Source organism: Ursus maritimus, unplaced genomic scaffold (genome assembly GCF_017311325.1).
Source record: "Ursus maritimus isolate PB19 unplaced genomic scaffold, ASM1731132v1 scaffold_6, whole genome shotgun sequence".
Lineage (NCBI taxonomy): Eukaryota > Metazoa > Chordata > Mammalia > Carnivora > Ursidae > Ursus > Ursus maritimus.
The window spans coordinates 37,898,263-37,921,964 of NW_024426774.1; the positions used below are offsets into that span (position 1 = coordinate 37,898,263).

At 48.1% G+C, this 23,702-nt stretch overlaps 1 long non-coding RNA gene across 1 annotated transcript; it reads right to left on the reverse strand.

Moving 5' to 3' along the window:
* Positions 1-1,240: 1,240 nt before the first annotated feature.
* LOC121100943 lies at positions 1,241-4,768 on the reverse strand. The gene is made up of 3 exons (XR_005832715.1): positions 4,649-4,768; positions 1,890-2,425; positions 1,241-1,509 (listed from the first exon to the last, which is right to left on the reverse strand). It is a non-coding gene; the product is annotated as an uncharacterized LOC121100943 (long non-coding RNA).
* Positions 4,769-23,702: the final 18,934 nt, after the last annotated feature.

Sequence of the window (23,702 nt, forward strand, 5' to 3'; positions counted from 1 at the left end):
TTTAGGACAATGAAACTATTCTTTGTGACACTACAATGGTGGATCCATGTCGTTATACATTTGTCAAAACCCATAGAGTAGACGTCAAGCAGGAGCCCTGATGTAAGCCATGGACTTTGGGTGGTAATGACGAGTCACTGCAGGGTCCTTAATTGCAACAAATGGTAGCACTCTGGTGAGTAGGGGAGCTGGGTGTGTGTGTTTGTCGGGGGCATGAGGTTATATTAGAACTCTCTCTCTTTCTCTCTCTCTCTCTCCATATCCCTACATTGGCTTATACAAATGATAATCCACTTTCAAGTAGGCTGAGGTAGGAAAGAGGAAGCTACCCAACCAAACACATGTAACGGTATGTGAGCCTCAGTTTGCTACATTTATTCTTTAAGTCAACTTAGCTCTGGCTCCAAGACCTTGTCCTTTCTACAAGATCCCTCATGGGCACCGTCCAGCTCCCCCTGCTGGGGTGTCGCGGCACCCAGAACGTGCATATGGAGCCCTGAGAATCAGAGAAAGGTCTCTCCTCTCCGGTTCATCGCAGTTGTCACTATCCTCATTGTTCAGGCCTGCAGCGTCTCCAGGTATGAGGTCACTTAAGGGACCCAGGGATCTCTTCTGAGGTTGGGAATGCCCTACTGGGGTCTCGGCCTCCGTCTTTACCGTGCTCAGTCGTCCTCCTGAGGCCTGGGTAGCATCTCATGGGACCTGGAGCAGAGTGACAGTGACAACAGCTCAAGGCTCCCAGACCTCCTCCTTCCTGTTCAGTTTGAGGGTTGGCGGGTAGGGGGGTCCCCTGCCTGAGTCTCAGAGGCCCTGCCCCTCGTGCACACACATCATCATCACTTCTGTGGTGACCTATGTTGTGATGGCAGACAGGCCTCTCTCTTAAGACTGTCTCTGCCTAAGGTTGGCCACCCGGAAAAACGAGGAAGGGACAAGATGGAAAGGAGTGTTGGGAGGGGGAAGAAAGAAACAATCACTTCTACTTTTCCACCAGATGACAGGGCCAGAGGAGAGCCAGGCTGGCCTGTGGGTCCTGCAGGATTTCTTTTCTTTCTTTCTTTCTTTTTTTTAAAGATTTTTATTTATTTATTTCACAGAGACAGCCAGCGAGAGAGGGAACACAAGCAGGGGGAGTGGGTGAGGAAGAAGCAGGCTCCCAGTGGAGGAGCCTGACGTGGGGCTCGATCCCAGAACGCTGGGATCACGCCCTGAGCTGAAGGCACACGCTTAACGACTGCGCCACCCAGGCGCCCCTCCTGCAGGATTTCTTTAGGTCCTCCAGCTCCTGCTCTCTAGATCCGAGCCGTGTCCGTTCTGGCAGGGCCCTCACCTCACGGGGCTGCCTCCCCACAATGCACTTGTGTCTGGGCCCCACCGCCCCTGGCTGGGGCCTCTGTCCCACCTCCTCTGCTGTAAGGTGTAATTGTCCCTCACCGGCTGCCTCCATCGCTGGACTGTGCACTGCTACGGGCCTCTGAGATCCAGGGAGCCGAGCCTGCTAGCCGGCATCTAGAGAACAATGAAACGGTCGTGTGAGAAAGGCACGCTGCCTCTTTTTACCCTGCCCTGCCACGAGAGCCAGGGGAGCAAACCCAATCTGCCTCTTCTCAAATTTCCTCACCTTGCAGCTGCCAGGAGACCCCGGGCGCAGAAGGCAGAGATCGTGGTTCCCCGGCGCTGCCACCCTGCCAGCCTCTCCCCTTTGGACCCACTCCTTGAAATTCCCTATTCCCACCCCTCCCTCCCACACCCACAGCAGCAGGAGCCATGGGCTACAGACAAAGAGGTATCCTCAAGTTCCTAGAACGCGAGCCTCCCAGAGGCTCTGCAGCAAGCAGCTTACCTGGGCTTGCCAGGGGAGTGCGGCCCCACCAGCGCTCAGACCTCACCTGCTCTTCTGCAGAATTGCCGCCCCTGCTATTTCCCGAAGGCCTCCTGAGTGTGTGGCCCCGGGCTGCCGCCAAGGAGACACAGATGTGGAGAGTACGTGCTCTGCCTTCAAGGAGACTTCACTCAGATTCTGGGGCCCGGACCTGCTGTGCGACAGTTACATACACTAACCGCATGGATTACTAATTCCAGCTTGAACTGTGCTTCCCATCCCACCCCACACATCTTTACACATCTAGGATGCTGGAGGGTAGCTCTCCCCAGATGAGGCCCCAGATTCCCCAGTTCCTTTATCTCTTCAATCTTCCACTCACCCCCAGTGATGATGCGTGTGTTTGAAATCAAAAGATGAAAGGTTACAGTGCAGTGTTTCTCATGCTCGCCCCACTGCTATGGTTTCCCCATACATGCCTGCCGATGACTTGCGAATTTTGCCTTACCAGGCCTGACTTTTCTATCAAAAACAGAAGAAATGTACCAATAAATACATACATATCCAGCAGGGCCACCACCTTTGACACAGATCGGCAGGTCACTAAGGGTAGAGAAGAAAACCTTGAGATGGCACAGACAGGAAAATACCAGAAATGGCGATAACAATTCTGTCGACAGTCCACTGTCCAGAACTCGGTCGCAAGGTTCCAACCCCAGGCGAAGGGGAGTGGCCTGGGAAATGTATTTTAGTTTCAGCCCCAAGAGCAGAAGCAACTGTGTGGGTGGCCACGAAGCCCGAGCCCACCTTCCTCAAGAGAAAACACTGCCGTAGCTGTCAGAGTCCCAGGTTAGAGTCTTCCTTTCAATTCCTCACTCTCCAAACCTTGATTTCCTCCTTTGAAGGATGGCAGAGATAAAATCAGCCTTGCCCATCAAACTGGGTATTTTCAGGGACAAGTAGCATCAGGATGTTGTTTATAAAAATTCTTGCTAAACTGAACCCTAGAGGGCTAAGCCAAAGTTCACCATTAATTCGCTAAAGCATTTAGGGGAATCTGGGCGTTCAAAGTTCTCACCTGCGTCTACCCAGATATCCCCGTTGCAAGTCTCAGAATCCCACTCCTTGCAGGCCCCTGACTGTGGGAGGCCACACAGAATGGGGCTGAGAATCCAGCATTCTCTAATGCTCCCCCATTATGATTAAGTCCAGAGCTGGAGTCTGGTCTTCGGCTCTGTCTGCCTTCAGGCTGCAGGAGATCAGAGTCTCCTTAAATACTGCCAAGGAGGCCCTCTGGCTTTCATATTTTGCCTTGAGTTGGTGAATGACCCCCTGTGCTGGCCATTTTCTCTCTTCAAAAACTTCGATGTTCTCAGCAATTGTCATGCAATTCTGTAGTCCTTCCAGGCACCCTCATGCTTCTCCAGTGCTGGGATTATTGTAACTGCTGGTGTGCCCCCTCTACTGGTATTCCTTCCCAGTTCACCACTGGTCAAAGTTGGAAGGGTTGCATGGTTACAGCATGCCAGGGGCTATCTGTATTCCACCAACCACCAGTAATGGGGTCCTCACTGCCAGCTAGCCAACACATGATCCACTTCCCAGGCCCCTCCCACCTTTTTTTTTTTTTTTTGAAGATTTTATTTGTTTATTTGACAGAGAGAGGCAGCAAGAGAGGGAACACAAGCAGGGGGAGTGGGAGAGGAAGAAGCAGGCTCCCAGGGAGGAGCCTGTTGTGGGGCTCGAGCCCAGGACTCCGGGATCGTGCCCTGAGCTGAAGGCAGATGCTTAACGACTGAGCCACCTAGGTGCCCCTCCCCAGTTCCCTTTTTAGAGTCAGCTTCTTAGGACCACTCCTAGCCCTGATTATCCTAGAATAAATTTCCATTCTGAGACGGAGAACTGCACACTGTCTCCCCACACAAAGGGTTCATTGGAAAGTGTTTGCGGGAGGCGCTTCTATAAGGGAATGAGGAAGGTAGGGCTGTGCAGAGAAGCCAGCCGGCAATGTGGTTGCAAATGAAGCCTCAGCCCATCCTAGGAGGAGCTCTGGAGTTGGAATGACCCTTAAGAAGGGTTCCAAATGGAAGCAAGGGAAGCTGGCTTTAGGATCCCTACATCAGTCGGTCTCTAGCTGTAGGCTGCTCCTGCCCAGAGGGTCATTTCCCACAGCCAGGTCAATTCCCACTGCGTAATGGTCAGCCACCAGAGTTCCCAGCAGCTGGGGGGTGGGTGTATCCCCTCCAGAGGGAATATGGGGGAGCACCACAGTATCCCACTCTAGCAGGGGTTTGGCTCTTGGCCCAGAGCTTCATATGGCTACACCATTTTCTACAGCACCCCCTTCTTTTAACCAAGAGACCCTACAGGTTAGCATTCCTCTCTTTTCATTTAACTTCTGTACATTTCTCGGGGCAGAGGGGCTCAGGAAAACGTGGCTGGCTGTTCCCCCATGCCACTTCAAGCCAGGGGAAGTTCAGTAAGGCTGACCCACCACCTCTACGTCCCTGGCGTCCCAGTTCCTCATTTTTACTCTATGGCTCCCCCTGCATGAGGGCATGAGAAATTCCTGTGAGGTACCAGAGTTCTGGAGAGCAAGGAGGAACAGAGCTTCTCTGTTCTCGGCTCCCCACCGGACAGTGCTAGACTACTGGTTTCCACTCATTTGAATCTAACCTGGGTGGGAAATGACACCCTGCCCTGGGACTCCCTCCAGCCTCCAGTTCTCCTGCTTCTCTCCAGGTGTCTTCTGTTCCATAGGCCAGAGGGAATCTCCATCTCCCCTTGACTGTGTGTGGTGGGTGTGGGCGGGGACATATCGCTTACTAGTTTCAAACACCTCTCTCCATTGCTTTCCCATTATTTGCTCAGTGATATCCGTCATTAAATTGCTGGTCTTGCCTCAGACTCACGAGAAGAGGACGGGGTTGGTCACACAATGATTCACTGAAAGTGTCCTACGAAAATGCAATTCCTTTTATTACACAGGAAGCTATTCAAATGGATATTGATTAATAGACTTAAATCATTGATATGAACATTAGATTTTCTTGTTATGCAGCATGTATTTCTTTACCATAACTGAGTTCTGTTTAAAAACAAACAAACAGGGGCACCTGGGTGGCTCAGTCAGTTGAGCGTCTGCCTTTGGCTCAGGTGGTGATTCCGGGGTCCCGGGATCTAGCCCCACATCGGGCTCCCTGCTCAGCGGGGAGTCTGCTTCTCCCTCTCTCTCTGCTACTCTCTCTCTCTCTCTCTGTCAAATAAATAAATAAAATCTTTTTAAAAAATAAATTAAAATAAAAAATAAAAACAAACAAACAGGATTCTGGAATGGGAATCTAGCAAGTGAAAATCTAAGAAAAAGTCATCTCACCGTATTCCAGTGATTGTTTCAAGAGGGAACATGGATACAAATGAACTGGTAAATATCCAGCAGCTCAGGAGGGGGGTTTCGGGGGGAGGAAGGAGGGAGTTGCCCCAGTTCAGAAACAAACCGCGGAATGCCCTGCGGCCAGCTGTCCAGAGCAGAGTTTACTAAGATCACGTGATCACACTGCTGTGTGTTTTCGTTCTCTCTCCTCGTGCACAAAGAAAGGAAATATTCAAGAGAGGGAGGAAGGGGAAATGAAAAAGGTGGTAGTGGACCCCCAGCCACAACCCCACCGGAGCCATAAAGAGGCAGTTAAGTTTGCTCCGGGAGAGACATCCGATCTTGAAGTTCAGCTCCCAGAAGGAAGTGTGATGTCAAGCTTCCCTCCAGCTACTGAATGCCAGAGACATGCGTATTCCTTACAATGTATCATACATTTTCTTTTAGTTACGAAAGTGACACAAGCTCAGTCTAGGAATCATGGATAATACAGCTAAATACGAAGAAGAAAAGAAAAATTAATCACTATCCAGAGATAAACACTTACCATTTCCTCCTGTTTCGTTATAGACACATACATACTTTATTTAAACATAATTGAGAATATTCTATAGATATATTGTTTTAGTCTTTTCCCCCTTTTTACATTATACCATGAGCATTTTACAATTTCCTTAAACATTGTTTAGAGTAGCAATTTTTAATGACCACATAATATTCCATCTTATAAACTCTCCGTAACTCATTTAACTATTCTCGCGTTGTCAGACTGTCAAGGACTTTCTTCCCTCTTCCTCCCAGCACGGCAGTCATCGGATGTTTGCCTCCCTTATCATGGGTCTCTAGGAGTGGAAACCCTACCTTCCAGAGCGTGAGGTCTACACAGTTTTGGAGGCACACGTGGCCAGGCGCCCATCAGACAAGTCTCTGCCAGCCCCAAAACTCCAACTGTAGACAAGTTTCGGCTGTTTCCTGCTTGTCACGTGAGCCCTGTTCAAATCAAAGGATGCTGTTTCTCCGTGTCCCGGAGAGCCTACAACAGCTTAGAGCATGCTGGCTACCAGATTATTGCTTTATCGGCCCCTGAGTCACCCTTTTGGGCAGCTCTCGGAAAATGGGGCTGGGACTTTGACACATTTTTCCTTTCCCAACTGGCACGAAAGCTTGAGCAGTAGAGGGCTCTGGAGAGACCCTGCAGAAGGAAAGCCTTTTGCTTCTGGGTCTCGTGTTCTTGCTCAGCAGGTTCCTGCAGCAGGAAGGCTTCTGAAGCCCCAGGCTCTTGGAGCACCCGGGGACCAGCACCTCCGGCCAGCACCACAGCTCCGGCAGTTTGGCAGTTTCATAGCACAGCACCTCCAGGGATGCCTGGCCGGGAGCAGCGCTCCCCAGCGTCCGAGAGGCCCCGTCCCGGGCAAGTGCTGCCGCTGCAGCATCTCGGCAGCCCAGCCATCCCGTGAACCATGGCAGCACTAGGGCAAGCGGCTACTCCCTGCAGCCCCTGTTCCTAGATTCTTTAGAGTTCTCGTCACACCTTTCTAGCCAACCCCCCGTTACTCCAATCCGCTATTACAGTTAATAGTTCTTTGCATTAAACTTCCCCTGTTCAAGTTGCTGTTTGGTTTTGCTTTTCCAAATGGACCCTGACTGATCCAGGGGCTAGATGGCCCTGATCTCTCCCACGGGTGATGCAGCGTGATTCCTCAAGCCACCTTGGATCTCAGCTCTGCCAGCCCCACATAGCCTACGTTGTAGTATTAAATAATTGAAATTCTGACTTAAATTTCCTTTTAAGCTTTCAGGTTAAAAGCCTTATTGACATTTAATTTAGGAGGCAAAGTATAGGTACTACTGAACCACGGCTTCTTCCTCTTTTCCACAGGCTTCTATGTAACAGCCATCCAGTCAGTCAATTCCTTTTCTATTCCTTCTCTCCTCTCTGTTACTGTCTCTCCATTTCCCTGTCTCCATTTCAGGCATCTGATCCAGGTAACTCTTTCTGCATTGTGCTCCTCTAATCCAAACCAGTGGCATCTGGGTTAACAGTCCCCAGCCATGACCTTGGGTGGTCACTAACCTTGGAACCTAATGAAGATAATTTATTTTCCCTTTCCTGTTATTATCCAGAGTCACCAGCAAATGAGGCTCCCTGACTTGTTGGGTAAACAAGAGACACCAAGGATAACTGCTATTCTGCTCTGTTGAGCGTAAAACAAAACAAACTAAACCCTTGGTTTAAGGGTATTTGAAATGCTATTGAGTAATAATAAATTCCTCCTCTTCTGCTTGCTGGAAATCACACACATCCTTCAAGATCCAAACCTAACATGTCCCTGTTTCAGTAATGCTTTGTCTCAGCTTATCATTAGGAATGAATCCCCTCTCGCCTCTGTGCCCTTATTATGTTTGTTCCTCGGCTGTAGAGCAGATCACAGTTTGTCCGGGTTACAGTCAAGTTTCCCATTAGGTTGTGAATTCTTAAGAAGAAGGTACCATGTCTTGTTCATTTTTGTGTTGACTCACCAGTGCCTAATTAAGGAATGCTATATTGTGATAGTACCAGTAATAAAATTAATACCACGTGATAAACATGCAGAGGACAAGAACAACCAGAATAAGATGAACTCAGACAAGTGGTTCTCAAACTTGAGCTTACATTAGAATCCGGAGGTGAGGGTAGGGAGGGTGGAAGCAGGTGGTGCTGGGAGAGGGGGGCTTAAAACACAGATTCCTGGGCCCCATCCATAGAGTTTTTAGCGCAGCAGGTCTGAAGTGGGGTCCTCAAATCTGCTTTTTTTTTTTTTCAAATCTGCATTTTTAACAAGATCCCAAGTGATGCAATAGCTGCTGGTCAGGGACCACATTTTGACAACCACTGAACTAGCTCTCCCCTAGCTTTCTCAATATTCCCTCCAAATGTGCTTCTGTGATCCTCAGATTAACCCCAGGTCTGGGAAGATTCCCAAGGTGCACTTTTGCCTAGGGAGGTACCTGTCATAGAATCAGTGATTCTTGACACAGAAATTTTAATCAGTGAAACTTCAGAGTTTTCTCTTAATTTCAACTTTGTGTCCAAAGCAAGAATCCTTTGACCATCAAGAGGTCCTCTATACTTGAAAATTCCTCCTCCCTAATAGTGCATTGTTCTAGTCTCCTCGTTGACAACCTCTGAGTGGGACATGAACAGCTTTCACCTCACCTGGCTGCCTCAGACCAGCGCAGGTCTGAAGGTGATGTCAGGGCACCAGCACCAGGGGACTGCCTGTCGCCTGTGCAGCGGGCTCCTCCGAGAACCTCTCTCGTTTTAAAATCTCACGCACCTGCTCCTGATTCATGCTGGGCCCTCCCCACAGGGCGTAAGTATTCCAACTGCCCGGGTTTGAACTTGGGGACCTCACTTAATTGCGGTCCCTCGAGAAGAGCCGAACCCCGCTGAAGGCAGAGGGGGCTTCCAAGACTCCCGCTTCCTCCCCACCCGCCGCCATGGCTTTTCTCGGGCTCTCCCCGCCGGCTCCCCCAGGGGGCGCGCCGGCCCCAGGCCAGTCCCGGGGGAGTCGCCTCCCCGGGGCCGCGCACCGCCGGCCCCCTGGCTAGAGTGTCCTAGCTGGGGGCAGAAATCCGGTCGCGCGGGCTTGCTTCTCGGTGGGACGGACCGTGGGGCGCAGGCACCGGGGAGGGGCCTTCTGCCCGGGCCGGGGGTCGGATTGCTGGGTCCTGCTCTGACGCTATGCTCCTGCGTGACCTCGGGCCAGTTACTCAGCGACTCTGAAACCTCGGGAAATTGCAGGACTCGTGGGACCATTTCACAAGAACATGCATTTAGAGCACTCAGCACCAGCTTGGGACACGGCAGTGTTCTAAACGTTACTTGCTATTATTAGGTTTGGATCCATTAGCTTCCATTTGAGTCGAGCATTTTCTCATCTGATGCGGGGCGGTCTGCAGGGCAGAGCCCGGGCCCAGGAGTCCGCAATTAGAGGGAAGGTGTGGGCACCTGAGCAGGGGCGTAGCAGGGTGGGGCTGGCGGAGGCGCAACAGGAATTGAGGGAATGCGTACCTGCCGCTGCCTTTAGACGCCGTAGATGTCCTCCTCCGAGTACAGCAAGAAAACCAAAACAAAACAGAGCAAACAAACGAAACAAGAAAGGCATCCCTATTTTAGAGATAGTGGGTGGCGTGTAGGGAGGTCCGCAGTCAGCGCGCAGAGCTGGGGTTTGAACCCGGAGTGGAAAAGCTGAGCTGATCTGCATGCAGCGGAAGCCAGGGCACGGAGGACGCTCGGCTCAGGGTAAGGCGCACCTGGGGAAGGGCAAAAGCGACTGAGCAAGGGCACCTGGGTCTCCGCGGATGCTGTCCTCCGTGGGCTGCGTCACGAAGGCAGCCCCAAGGCAGCCGGAACCACAAACAGCGCAGCAAGCCACCTGCCTCTGGCCCCGAATTTATATTTCAGCCCTCCTCGTTACAAATAGAGATCTGTCACTTGATAGAGGCAAAGTTTAACAGTCTGGTACCAGCCTGCCTCGGTTTGCGTCCCAGCTGGCGTGCTAACCAGCTCTGACACCCCCTCCCCCTTCCCGGCAAGTTACTTAACTGCTCTGGGCCTCAGTGTCCTTATCTGTAAAATGGGAGAATAATAACACTCAACTCCTAGGACTGTCAGGAGCTTAAGTGAGTTTTATTTGTGAGGCTCTTAGCACAGTGTCTGGCATAGAGGAAGCGTGGGTCAGGGTTTCTGGGAATGGATCGGACTTGTCAAAGATTGGTTTGGCTTGGCTTTGTTGCCAGCCAGCCTGGCAACCTCAAGGGGCCATCTCCTGTCTCTGATCAGCATATTCCTCCTCTGTACGGTGGCGGTAGAATCCTTTTGCTAGTACTAGGTGTCCGTAGTGTTCTATCCTCTTAATATGTTGAATCATTCACTGCTCCTGACTACCCTGGGAGATAATTGCTAATATTATCCCCATCTCACAGTGGGAGCACTGAGGCTCTGAGAGGTGAAGTGCCTAACTTCACAGGGCTGGGAGCACCAAAGCTAGGAATCAGAGTCCTTTTTTCCAGACATAATCCCATAACAAAGACCTGTGGGTGAAACAGCTCAATACAGTTTCACTCAGGGTGGGGGGAGTAGGGAAGGGCCTAGAACATCCACCTCCTAGCCGCCCCTCCTCCAGCAACTCTGTGGACGCCCTGGCTCAGAAGATCACAGATCACTTTCCCAGTGCCTGTTCTTTAATTTGGCCACACATGTCTGCTTTCCTCATCTCCATGCTCAGTGTAGACCTCTGGCTCCTGAATAAAATATACCCACTGCAGAATCCCTACTTTCCTGGAGATAGTCTTTCCATCTGGAAGGCCCTGGCTCTCTGACCCACCCATATGACTAATAATTAGATTGTCTAATACTCATTGAGAGCTTACTCTCTGCTAGACACTTAAGGAAAAAACTCTTTGCAACATTAGCCCATTTAGCCTTCAGAACAAGCCTATGAGGTTGGAACTATTTTTGTCTGTATTTTACAGATTTTTCGCCACTGCATGTTGTTTCTGCTAAGTCTTGCCCTCAGCACATAGTATCTTCAGCTCTGTTGTTTCTTCTTTCTTTTAATGCACACATGTCTTATCTGCCCTTCTCCTTACTAGCTTTCTGAACTTGGACACATTATTTATGTCAAAAGCCCTGATGTGAGGCTAAATCGAGACTTGTAAAGTCTTAGTGTGGTGCCTGGTATGCTATGTGCCCAATAAATGTTATAGTTTTTATCATTACATTATTAATAAGAACTGGATAATAACCTTCAAATGTTTTTGCCTCCTTGTTCTCTCCCTAGCACCCAGCCTTGCCTATGGTTAATGAAATTCTGCTCATTAACTAACATTATCTGCACACCGGGGCGTGTTATCATCTCTACCGTAGAGGGGGGTAACTGAGGCGTGCAGTGTATCCTGTCCTTGGGCCCATGATTGGACTTTGCACAGATTGTTTTCAGAGGGTTGCCCTGTGGCTACTTGTCACAAACCCACGGCCCTGTATGCTTTGCTCATATGACTGTGATTCCTGCCCTGGGCCCTGCAGACGATGCAGGAAGAGCCCAGACCACAGAGAACATGGAGACACCAGGGCAGCTCCTCCGGGAGTCGCAAGGCAGCCGCTCATATTAGTTTCCTGGAGCTGCTGTGACAAATCAGCACAAACTGGGGAGCTTTTTTTTTTTAAATTTAAAAAAAAGAATTTATTTATTTATTTGACAGAGAGAGACAGCCAGCGAGAGAGGGAACACAAGCAGGGGGAGTGGGAGAGGAAGAAGCAGGCTCCCAGCGGAGGAGCCTGATGTAGGGCTCGATCCCATAACGCCGGGATCACGCCCTGAGCCGAAGGCAGACGCTTAACGACGGAGCCACCCGGCGCCCCTACAAACTCGGTAGCTTAAAACAATAGAAATTTATTCTCTCGCAGTTCTGGAAACCGGAAGTCTGAAATCAAGGTGTTGGCCAGGTTGGTTCCTTCTGAAGACTCTGAGGGAGAATCTGTCCTAGCTTCTGGTGGTAGTCAGTAGTCCTTGGCGTTCATTGGCTTCTGGATGTCTCACTCCAATCCCTGTCTGCATCATCATATGACCTTCTTCCTGTGTGTCTCTGTGTGTCCTCCTCTCTTCTAAGGACAACAGTCATTGGTCCTAAGTCCTAAGACTGGCCTAATCCCATATGACCTCATCCTAACTACTTATATCTATAAGACTGTATTTCCAGATGAGGTCGCATTCTGAGGTCGGGGTAGATATGAATTCTGGGGGACATTGTTCATGCCACTACACTCCCTCACCTCCCCATCCCACCAGTGGGGTTGCTACTGATCCTAGGAGGTGATCCTGGTCCCTCACCGAGAGAGACATACATGGTTTGCGAAGCTGAGACTATGCTTAGATTCAAAAAAACACACATAGATGCTCTTTTAGTTGGGAAATCTTTGCTAGGCTAGAATATCATGTTTGAATTGATCTAATTCTGTCATTCACTGATGGGTGGGAGAGTGGTGTTAGGGATGAAATGGAAAAAAAAAAACAGTATTGTGTGGCAAATTTGGGCCTCACTTCAGATATTTCTGCACACACCTCACGGTGCTGACAAGAAGGTCTTCTAGTGATCTTTGAGAAAATGCCAGATAGTGTTTAGGGATATCTGTAGAGGTCTGCCAAAGCCAGAGATAGAAGGAATTTGGGTAAAATGCAAAGAGGGCTGTCTTGGCTTGAAATATTTTCAAATACTGGATGTTTGAGATGCTGCCTGAATGTTTGAGGTTTATAACTAAGGCCTCTCTGCCTTCTGTATTCTCTGAGACAATCCCCTTTTAAAATATTCTGCCCACTACCCAAAGAACTATATATACATTTGTCAGATGGCTGCCCCATTTTGGGGGCATGAAAAGAATAGTCACCCAGTCCTTAGCACATAGTCAGTCTTTCATTCAACAAATGGCGCTTACTATGTGCAGGCACCAGGGAGCCAATGGTGCTGTTGGGAATACCTGTTGTCCCTGCCCCGGGGAGCTCATCAGTATCACAAAGGTGTAATCATCCATGGGGGTAGTAGGCCATGAAAGAAACTTCTGGGAGCTCAGAAGGTGTGTGAGGGACAGGAGCACTGCTCCCATCTGGAGGTCAGGAGAAACTTTCCTAAAGAGAGAAGATTCTGTCCAGGAAGAAGAAACAACGTGAATGGACATGGTATGCGGACAGTCCCTCAGACTAACACAGCTCCCCACTAACCATGAACTGGCAGGGCTGGGGCAGGGCTGACTCCAGGTTAACCGTGGCCAAGTTGCAGCAGAGGCTGTGGCTGAGCTTCCCCTCGCCACCCCAGCCCCCCTTTCCAGTGGCAGGAAGACCAAGAACCAAGTTTTGGGGCAGGGCCATGGGTGAGGTTTGGGGGCCGAGACAAGGGGTTGGCTGGCTTCCAGGCCCAGCAGGCCTGGCTTTGCCTGGTACAGCCCCCTACTCCCCTCCGAGTCTATCCAAGAGTAGGGTCCACATGCTGCCTTCTAACCAGCCCTCCTAAGTGGTTGTGAAGCACCACTGAGGCACCACGGCTCTGCCACCCTAGTTCAGGTGGCCATGGTAGGGGGAGTGGAATGGGGAACTGAGGGGGATGACGTGTTAGAGGGGCATCTGGACAGACAGAGTGCCCAGACTGCGTGGTACAGTTAACTCTACAACATTCCCGGATGGTGGGGGGAGGGCGGGAGGGCTGGCGGAGTTGTCAGTGGCATCTCTGAGTCACAAGTAAGCTTTGAATCCCCTCGCTGGAACAATGCCCATACGCACACGTAAACCCATGTGGACACAAACCTTTTGGGGTCAACAAAGCGTGTGTGGGTCCCAGGTTAACACTTTCTGTTCCAGGATGGCAACGTACTCTGGGAAAGAGCAGCCGTGTACCAGGACCAGGTCCCTCCCACACCGCAGGCTCCCTGCTCCTGGCTTCCAGAATTCAGGCTGCAAACACTCAGCGGCTTTGTGGGTTCATCAGAGGGTGGTGCTGAGCCGGACCTAACCGCTTACCGGGCAGCGCAGTTTCCATGGGGAAATGCAAGCTTGCTTCCACAGCAGACTCTAAAGGGGTCTTGCAGCACCAGAGTTTGTGATTTGGGGGCTGGTTGTCCTGATGGTAATCCACTTTAATGAGCTCAACAGACAAAGCGGCCTTTTCGGGGCCTTTTCTTACGGCCCTGGCTCTGAGTTTAAATGCTTCCCACCTCCACTTCCAAGTGTTCTGCAAGCATTGCCCCCGTGTGCCATGGCTAGCCAGCGCTCATCACAATAACTGGACTCCGGGTGGATTAATTAGAGTTTATGGTAGTAATTCACCCAGCTTCCACAGAACCTGCCTCTGCCTGGAGAGAGAAAGAAATGGCTTTAATTAATTCTGAATTAAAACGACTAGGCTACCAGGCTACCAATGAGAGAGAAAGCAAACTGAAAATGCAGCCAGCCGGAGAAGCCAAAACTCCAAGTTTTACACACTCAGCTGGCTCAAATGATTAATGTTGATCTTATACTCGAGTTAACCATTTTAAACGAAATACACTGAAATACGAAAGCAAAAGATAATCATGTTAAAATAACAGTACCTGTTCATTGAATGAAAGGAATAGAAACATCCAGAACAAATGTGTGCGTTTATATTTATTTAAGCTACTGTTCGTGAACTTCTCTTTCCCACTGCGGTGGGATAGACACTGACTATGGCGGAGAAGTAGCTGAAATTTAGCGAGTTCCCCTTTGCGTCACCCTGATACTTGCTACCTGATTCATATGTGTTTTTTAATTTAATTTTTAAAAATTTTGTCTTGCAAACAGCCCTGTGGGAGATACTGATCTTGTGGGTAAGAAACTGAGGTTTCCAAAAGCTACAGTCGATGATGCTGATGACGATTTCTACAGAGACTCTTCTTTCCTGGATAGCCTAAATGTTACTGGCTCTTGAAGGTGGGGGATGAACCGGGTTCTTTTTGGTCTAGCAATTTTCCACTTGTATAATCCACACAGTTCTCACGTTTGGAGCGAGAACTACTTGTTTTTCCGGACTTGTCAGCCAGGTCTTCTGGAACAATGGCATTCCGGGGAAGCATGAACTTCCTGCACACTTCTCAGGGGGACATTCCCCTGAAATCTAATCAGCTCTCTCTAGGCCCTCACCCAGGGGACCCTGGACCCTTGGGAAAGGAAGGATGTGCAGCGAGCTCAGCATTTGTCCAGCCCAGCTGTCTTAGTCTGCTCAGGCTGCCGTAACAGAATACCAGAGACTGGATGGCTTAGAAAACAAACCTTTATTTCTCACAGTTCTGAAGGCTGGGAAGTCCAAGATCAAGAGGCCGGCAGGTTCCATGTCTAGTAGAGAGCCCACTTTCTGGTTCACAGTAGGCTGTCTTTTTGCTGTGCCTCCAGGGGCAGAAGGGATGGAGAATCTCTCTGGGGTCTCTTTTATAAGGGCAATAATCCTGTTCATGAGGGCTCCACTCTCTTGACCTAATCACTTCCCAAAGATCCCATGTCAAGTACCATCACATCAGGGATTAGGTTTGGACATGAATTTGGGGGGAACACAAACATTCAGTCTGTAGCACCAGCTTTGTGGAGTAATGAATGAACTTCTTAGGTGGTCACCAGGGAGATGTAGACACACTTCAAAGACATCAGAAAGCTAGAAGAGGTTGGGTTGAAGGTAGGCGTGGGAAGAGCAGACCAATCAGCTTCTTCTCTGGGTTGGATATGTGCACCTGGAGGAATAGAGCTTCTTTCTTCTGGGACTGCCAATCTGGGGAGATGTTAGATTGGGGCTGCTGAGGCCATCTGTCTTTGACTGTCTTTGTGGCCACCACTTCCGTGCAGACACAAATATCAGAGAGGCAGAAGGAGACAGAGCTCACTGGGGATGATTCGAGTGGAGAAATCCTGCTCTGGTAAAGCAGGCAGAGCTTGGGAGTTTGTCTGTTTTTTTCATTCATTTGTTAGTTCATTCATACAACAAATTTATGTGTGACAACTGCCACATATTTACCATAGATCCATGAGCCAAGGCGCCAAAACCATAGATGGATAAGCCAGGCCCATGCTCTCTCAGATCACCCCGTCTCCTGGGATTGAAAGATATGTAGTCAAATACGAGCCATCTCACCACCACCTGTTAGGTGGGCAAAGGAGGAAGTAACTAGATTTGCTCCAGCCAGGAATATACAAGATGTATAAGAGGTCAGGGAGGTGAGGAAAGGGTCTTTCTGACACTGAGCACAGCCAGGTAAGTATCACGCAGATGCTGCTCTTCTGTGTGTTGTGGGAGAAAGCCGGGAATAGGGAAAGCAGGAATAAAATCTACTTACAGAAGGGCACCTGCTGTGGATTTGAGCCCCACTCACTCCTTCCTTCCCACTCACTCATTCCACAAACACTTGCCAAGTGCCTGCTCTGTGCTCGGCGCACGTACCAGGGACGCAGCTAGGAACGTAGCAGATTGAAATAAAAAAGACAAAAATCTCTGTCCTCATGAGCTCACATTTAGTGGGGGAGACAGACAGCAAATAAGTTAACAAAATATAATCTGTTTTCTTTATTCGTGGGAGTTCCGTAAAATCAGAACAAACACTGAGTTAGCAAATACTGAGCGGCTGCTTCTAGGGGAAATACAGGGTTAGGTTCTTGGGACCTGTTACAACACTTTCATCCACCAATCAATCTATACCTTGTTTTATGCGTGTTTCTGCTGAAAGACACCCTATTGAATATATACTACTGTCTCGTTGACTTTGGACTCATGGCCAACAGCATTAGCATTTATGCCTGAATGAAGCTTATCCAACACACGTATTTTCTCTGTAAGGCTCATCGCAGAGTCTTGCAGTCAGGAACACCAGGCAACACTTCAGCATGACTCTTGGGGCCATTATAAACAATGAAATCACCAACAAAAAGCACAAAACTTCGGTAAATAAAACAGCACTAAGTAGATCACAGAAAGGACCCTTGTCTATAGAAGGAGAACAAAAACAGGCAAAGCATTGCTTTGTTTGACCTCCGTTGGGAATGTGTGATCTGGGTGACTCAATTTTTCAGAACTCTGTGCGTGTCCACAAATGACTTGTAATCCCCAAATCAATGCTGCGTGTGTTGATTTGGGGGTTACAAATTTTTAGCAAGTAGGTGAACTTACAAATACGGAATCTGCAAATAATGAGAATCGATTGTGTATAGTATACTAAAAGGTGATAGATTATGAAGGCAAATAAAGCTCTCTTGAGGGGCTGTCTGAGCTGGAGGATGACTTGAGGGGCCTGGGCTGAGGGTGTGGGCGCCAGGGTTCCCGTCCCAGAGAACTGGCATTACAGGCTTGCTATGCCTATAGTTGGCTGTTGGTGAATATCCCTTAGCCTCCAGGGGTCCCCGATGGTCAGAAAGCCTGTGATGGGAATAGTTGGCCCTTTGCATGTCCACCTGTGATCCTGTTTATGTCCATCTGCGATCCTGTTTTCCTTTCTACTCCCAGAATGAATAAACATCTCATGGGAATAATGGGATTATATTCAGGACTTTTCAGAACATCTCATTTGAGCCTCACAACAACCTTGCAGGGAAGCAGGGCAAAGGCAATTTTTCCTACTTTACGGGTGGGAAATAAAAACCTGAAACTCAGACAGGTTGTGATTTGTTCCCAGGTCAACAGCTCATTTGTTGCGGAGACAGAAATCTGAAAATTCTGATTCCCAGGGCAGTCCCCGTTGCTTAATCCACATTGCTTCTCCAGCATATAACTTGCCATGCATGTGTTAGTAGCTGAGCTTGTGTAGGATGAGTTCGGAGGCCTCAGAGGACCCATGGACCCTGAGCCATTATCCTCAAAGAGCTTCTCTCCAAGCCTGACCTGAAGTTTTTGTCTCCAAATAGCCCTTCTTTAAATGCAGGGCTCCTACCTTAGAGACCCTGAACCTTGGGCTGTTATAATAAAAGTACCATAGACTGGGTGCTTAACCAACAAGAATTTATTTCTCACAGTTCTGGAGACTGGGAAGTCCAAGATTGAGATGCTGGCCCATTTGGTGCCTGGTGAGGACTCTCTTCTTGGTTTTCACTGGCCACCTTCTCATTGTGTCCTCACAATGTGGAGAGAGAGAGGGAGCGAACTCTCTGGTGTCTCTTCTTACTAATCCCATATGAAGACCCCAACCTCATGACCTCATGTAAACCTAATTATCTCCTGGAGACCCCATCTCCAAATACCATCACATTGTGGGTTGGGACTTCAACACGTCAATGTAGTGGTAGTGGGACAAAATTCAATCCACAGCAACCTAATCTGTGAAACATTAGCACTTGTTAAGACAATCTGAATTAGTTGATCAATTTAGTCAGATGTCACCATGGAGAGTAGAGCACAGGATCCTGACAGAATGGACACTAGACAGGTCAGTTTTGCCTTTTACTGGAGAAGAGGAGACTAGGAAAAGCCAGGGCATTATCAGGGAGGGGGACCTGGAATAGGTTATGGCAAGTGGAGAGTCCTGATATGGTAGTGATTATTATTTCCAGCTTCTTGCTTTGGGCCATGTGATAGGATTGTACTTCTTGGCTCCTCTGTGGTAAGATAGAACCATATGAGTGGGTCTGTTCATTGAGATATGAGCTCAATGGTCACCCGTGTAAGACTCTTTAGAATACTCTTTCCTGAGCAATATTCCAGTGGTGGCCGTTCTGTCAGCCTCAGTCCCGGAGTGAAGAGAAGAAGGAGAAGAGCCCCCACCCAACCTGTAATTGTCATATAGTGATAAGTGAGAAGTAAATTTGTGTGACTAGCCATGGAGAATTTGGGGTTGTTTGTTGCTTTGGCAAAATCTAGCCCCTCTTGATTGATACATCTGGATCCATAGAAGGGTGGAAGGCTGCCCTGGACATGGTTGTGGGAGGAAGTCACAGGGACTGTGTCTTCATGCTTTGTAGTTGAGTGCCACTGGAATCACACCATTCAGGCACAAAACTCAGTCCTGCTGACTCAGTCTTCAGGATGTAGGACCCTTCTCAATGATGCTAGTGAATTCCTTAGCATCTGTTCTTCTTTTATGAACATGGACCAAAATTCAAGGTTTCCATATAGCACCTGTCATGTCCTTCACTTCCTGTTCCAAACACCTGAGAGGGAATCAACATGGCCACTGCCAGTGGTGTCCCTGGAGACCCTGAGCATCCTACCAAAAAATGCTCCCTCCCTGGCTCCCTGCTCATTCGTCCACATGCCAAAGCAGATTTGGGTTCTGTCTAAAGAGGTCAAGGATGCCCTTTCCTCCCTCCCAACATGACACATCTTTACCTTGGTCCCACAGCAGCCCAGCTGTGTCTAGAATCCCACATAGTCTCTCATTAAATCAGGCCCTTCCTCTTGTCCCACCCACCCCTCAGATCCTGCAAGCAACATTCTTCCCCTCACAAAACCAAAACTGGACTCCACCCTCATCACCACAGCAAGAGGCAACTTCTCAAGGAGAATGTCTTCTACATTCATTCACAGTCAAATAACGTTTACCTACACCCATGCCTTAAAATAAAAGACATACAGAGAGACAGAGAGAAGGGTAGATACTTCCCACAGTTACAGGGTACAAGGGCACACAATTTCACATTCCCAACCAGCAATCTCAAAAGCTTGGATCCATATGACAGTAAGGCCCGCATCTTCCCCAAGAACAGTGTATGCACACTCGGTATACCTTTAGGAAATTTAAAAGCCTATCTTGGTCTTTTATCAAGTCAAAGAAACAGTATGTCCCAGAGATTCATTCATTCAGTACATATTAATAGAGTTCCAACCACGTGTCAGGTATCAATTGATGGGTGTTTGAGCTCCATCATAGACAAAAACCAACCGGGAGCCCTGCCCTTGTGTGGTTTCTATTCTAGAATAGATTTCTAGAGACAGAAAACTTCTTGCAAGTATTAAATGGCAGTGCATTCGTCTGACTACATTTGTGGTTTCCCTTCCGAATTCCAGAGACATTTTTTAGCATAGAGTTTTTAGAGATTCGTGCACGTTGTTGCATGTCTCAGTAGTTCGTCCCTTCTTAGTGCTGAGTAGTATTCCACTGCGTGGATCCCCCATATTTTGTTTATCCATTCACCTGTTGATGGTCATTTGAGCTGCTTACTTTTTAGCTGTTACAAATAATGCTATTACAAACATTCGTGTACATATCTTTTGTGATCATATATTTTTATTTCTTTTGATGGTAAAGTTGTTGGGCTATGCAGTAAGTAAACATTTCTTTTTTTGTGAGGACATGCATTTTTCATATTTATGCATTTTATGTATATAATTCATTTTATAAGAAACTGCCAACCTGTTTTCCAAAGTGGTGACATCATTCTACATTCCCATCAACAATGTATAAGAGTTCCAGTTGTTCCTCAGGCTTGTCTGCCTTGGTATGGTCAGTCTTTTAAAATGTAGCCAATCTCATGGGTGGGAATATCTCATTGTGGTTTTAAATTGCCTTTCCCAGGCACTGTCTTAAGTGCTTCATTAGCTTACTTATCACAATAATCTTACGAAATACGTACTGTTATTGTTATTATCCCCATTTTACATGTGGGGAGACAGAGGCATAGAAAGGTAAAACAGTTTGCCCAAGGTCACGACATATCTAGTAACTGGCAGAGCCAGGGTTCCATCCAGGCACTATGGCTCCAGGGGTCAGACTCTTAACCTCTCTGCTACACTAACCTTCCCAAGAAGTTCTTGGTCTCTACCATGGGAGGTCCTTCATAAGGTGGCCTGGAAATATCAGCCAGTCACCTGAAGAAAAGAAGTATTGCCTAAAATAAAGCTTTACAGCCTAAAGATAGATGTCTGAAGAGCCATATACCAGGAAACAGAAGAAACTTCCCCTACCAGCCCACGTGTGGGGGTTGGGCCAGGATGAGGGCCAAGAGCCCCTCGTCTCAATCTCTTGCCTTTCCCTGCTAAGCCTTGCCAAAGGGCAACATGCCAGCTCTGCCTTCAACAGATAGTACAGTGTCGTCCCCCATCAACCCCTTTCTGCTGTTTGAATCCTGTTGGCTCCTGGGGAGGGGCCCTGTCTGACTCAGTAACAGTTAGAGGCATCTGGGATGTGACAGGGGAAAGACTATCCTACTGCTTTGAATCTTTTTGGAAACAGGTGGGGTATAAATTATAAATGAACACATGTGCTAGTCCTATGAGGGAATAGGGAACAGCCAAAGAAAACTTAAAACCTGGGGCACCTGGGTGACTCAGTCAGTTACACCTCTGCCTTGATTCGGGTCATGATCCTGGGATTCTGGGATCCAGCCTCACGTCGGGCACCCTGCTCAGCAAGGGGTCTGCTTGTCCCTCTCCCTCTGCCCCTCCCCACCACTCATGCTCTGTCTCTCAAATAAATAAAATCTTTTTTTAAAAAACAAAGAAAAGAAAATGTAAAACTCTATACAAGTTTCCAGTGTATCCATCTCAGATTCTGTGACACTCGAGGAATAGGACAAAGCAGTGGCTCTTGGACTTTTGAATTTCAAACACCAGTAAGGCTTAAAAAAAAACAGCAACCAAAAACCCAAACATAAGTTTGGTAGCTTTTTACTTTGCCAAGAAAGACATTAATAAAGCAACAATCTCTAATTGCTATCACCATTATGTCATAAAATAAAGGACCTACTAATAACCCCAAAGGTAGAAAGGATGATCTCAGAATAGGAGATGGTCTTTTAAATGGGTTACGTTAGCTATATGAAAAATTCACTACATTCTCCTGATTTTTCTTTTTTTTTTTAAAGATTTTATTTATTTATTTGACAGAGATAGAGACAGCCAGCGAGAGAGGGAACACAAGCAGGGGGACTGGGAGAGGAAGAAGCAGGTTCATAGCGGAGGAGCCTGATGTGGGGCTCGATCCCATAATGCTGGGATCACGCCCTGAGCCGAAGGCAGACGCTTAACCACTGTGCCACCCAGGTGCCCCTGATTTTTCTTAATGTAAACGCTATCACTGCCACGTGCTTGTTCTCAGGATCTACTAGTGAAGTAGAAAGTCCCTGGTCTGAAGAAATCAGAGAGATAGGTTCAAATCCCAACTCTGTTACTCTACCTGGAGCTTTACATGGCATTCTGGTTAGCTATATATTGCTGTGTAACAAACAACCCCAAAACTTAGTGGCAGAAAACAATCACCATTTCATTACACTTATATATTCTGTGAGTCAGGAATTTAGACAGGGCACAAGATGGCTTACCTCTACTCCAATATATACAGAAACTCAGCTGGGAAGACTCAAATGGATGGGGTGATCTAATAACTAGGGGCAAGAATCATCTGGAGGCTTCTTTGCTCACATCTCTGGTGACTGGGCTGGGATAGCTTGAAGGACTGCCTGCTGGAGTGCCTACATGTGGCCACTTCATATGACTTGGGCTTCCTCACAGCATGGTGGCCTCAGGGTAGTACACTTCTTTTATGAGCCCCATAGCTCAGTGCCCCAAGAATGAGTAGTAGGTAAGGGGAAAACTACATGGACTTTTATGACCTGGCCTTAGAAGTCAAATGATGTCACTTCCTCTGTAAAATATTGGTCAAATCATTCACATCCTCACCCAGATCCAAGAGGATGGGACACAGACCCCACTTCTTGAGGTAGACATGCCAAAGAATTTGTAACCATTTTTGTAACCACCTCATGGAGGTTATTGCATTTAATTTTCACAACAAGTTATGTATCATTATCCCCATTTTATAGATGAAAAAAATGAGGATCAGAAGGGCCAAGAAACTCATCCCAAACTAGTAAAGTACTGAGATAATACCTGACTGCCTGACCTTTCTTGTGTTCATGGCCTCTCAACCTGAACCTTTAGCCAATAGGCCACACTCTGTCACCTAGCTGGTGAAGGAGCTGCAGATGTCCAAGGTCAGGGACCTGCCTTCCAACTTGACTGATCTATTCCCATAAATTGGCTTCTCAGGCTCCCAGCTCTTGGGCTTCAATGCTGCACTTGGGGTTTGGTGTTGGGTTTTGCTTCTATGAGTCTTAACTATTGGTTTGCCTTCAAGGATTTTGCCCTGACTTGTCCCTCTGTCTTCAGCAGGTTGGTGCAAGGGATTGACCCACTTGGCTGGCACCTGGGTCTATGCTGGCCTGGCCTGTGGCCAGGGGATTTGAATAATTTGAGACATTCAACAGCCATGACACAGGTATGATGAAAGTTAGCAGAGACTGCTGGACCATTCTTCACAGAGGTCCCTTAGGAGATGGGCTGGCCTGGGACTCAGGGCCTTATAGTCAGGGTAATAATTTACTTCTCAGGACTCTAACTTGCAAGTGCCAGAAGCCCACTCTATGCCCAAAGTGAGATGTGAGGTAAGGATGCTTTCATAACATGTGAAGGGCAGGCATATAGCTGGACTCAGAGCTCTAGAAACAAGGTTTTAAATGATGCAGGCATTTCTTCCTTACTCTTGTTTCTTTTCTTTTTCTTTTTTTCTTTTTAGATTTTATTTATTTACTAGAGAGAGAGCAAGAAAGAGCACAAGCAGGGTGAAGGGCAGAAGGAGGAGCAGACTCCCCACTGAGCAGGGACCCTGATGCAGAACTTGATTCCAGGACTCTGGAATCATGACCAGAGCAGAAGGCAGACACTTAACTGCCTGAGTCACCCAGGCGCCCCTTACTCTTGTTTCTATATGACAGCTTAAAGTTCTCCTAATTCTGATGGTCTTCCATGCAAATAGAAAAATGAGAAGAGCATCTTCTGATGCATTCTTCATCAGAGCGGGATCATTGCATTTCCCTTATTCCAGCTTGAAAAATCTCAAGGAAGTGTTTTAATTGGCCTGAGTCAGGTATCCACCTCTGGACCAATCAACTATAAACAGGGAGGAGGTATCAACAGCCCAGAGTTGACCTCTACCTTCCCTTATCTGAGTATTTCTCCATGAGTCAGACAGCCACCCTACGTGTTGTGTACTTC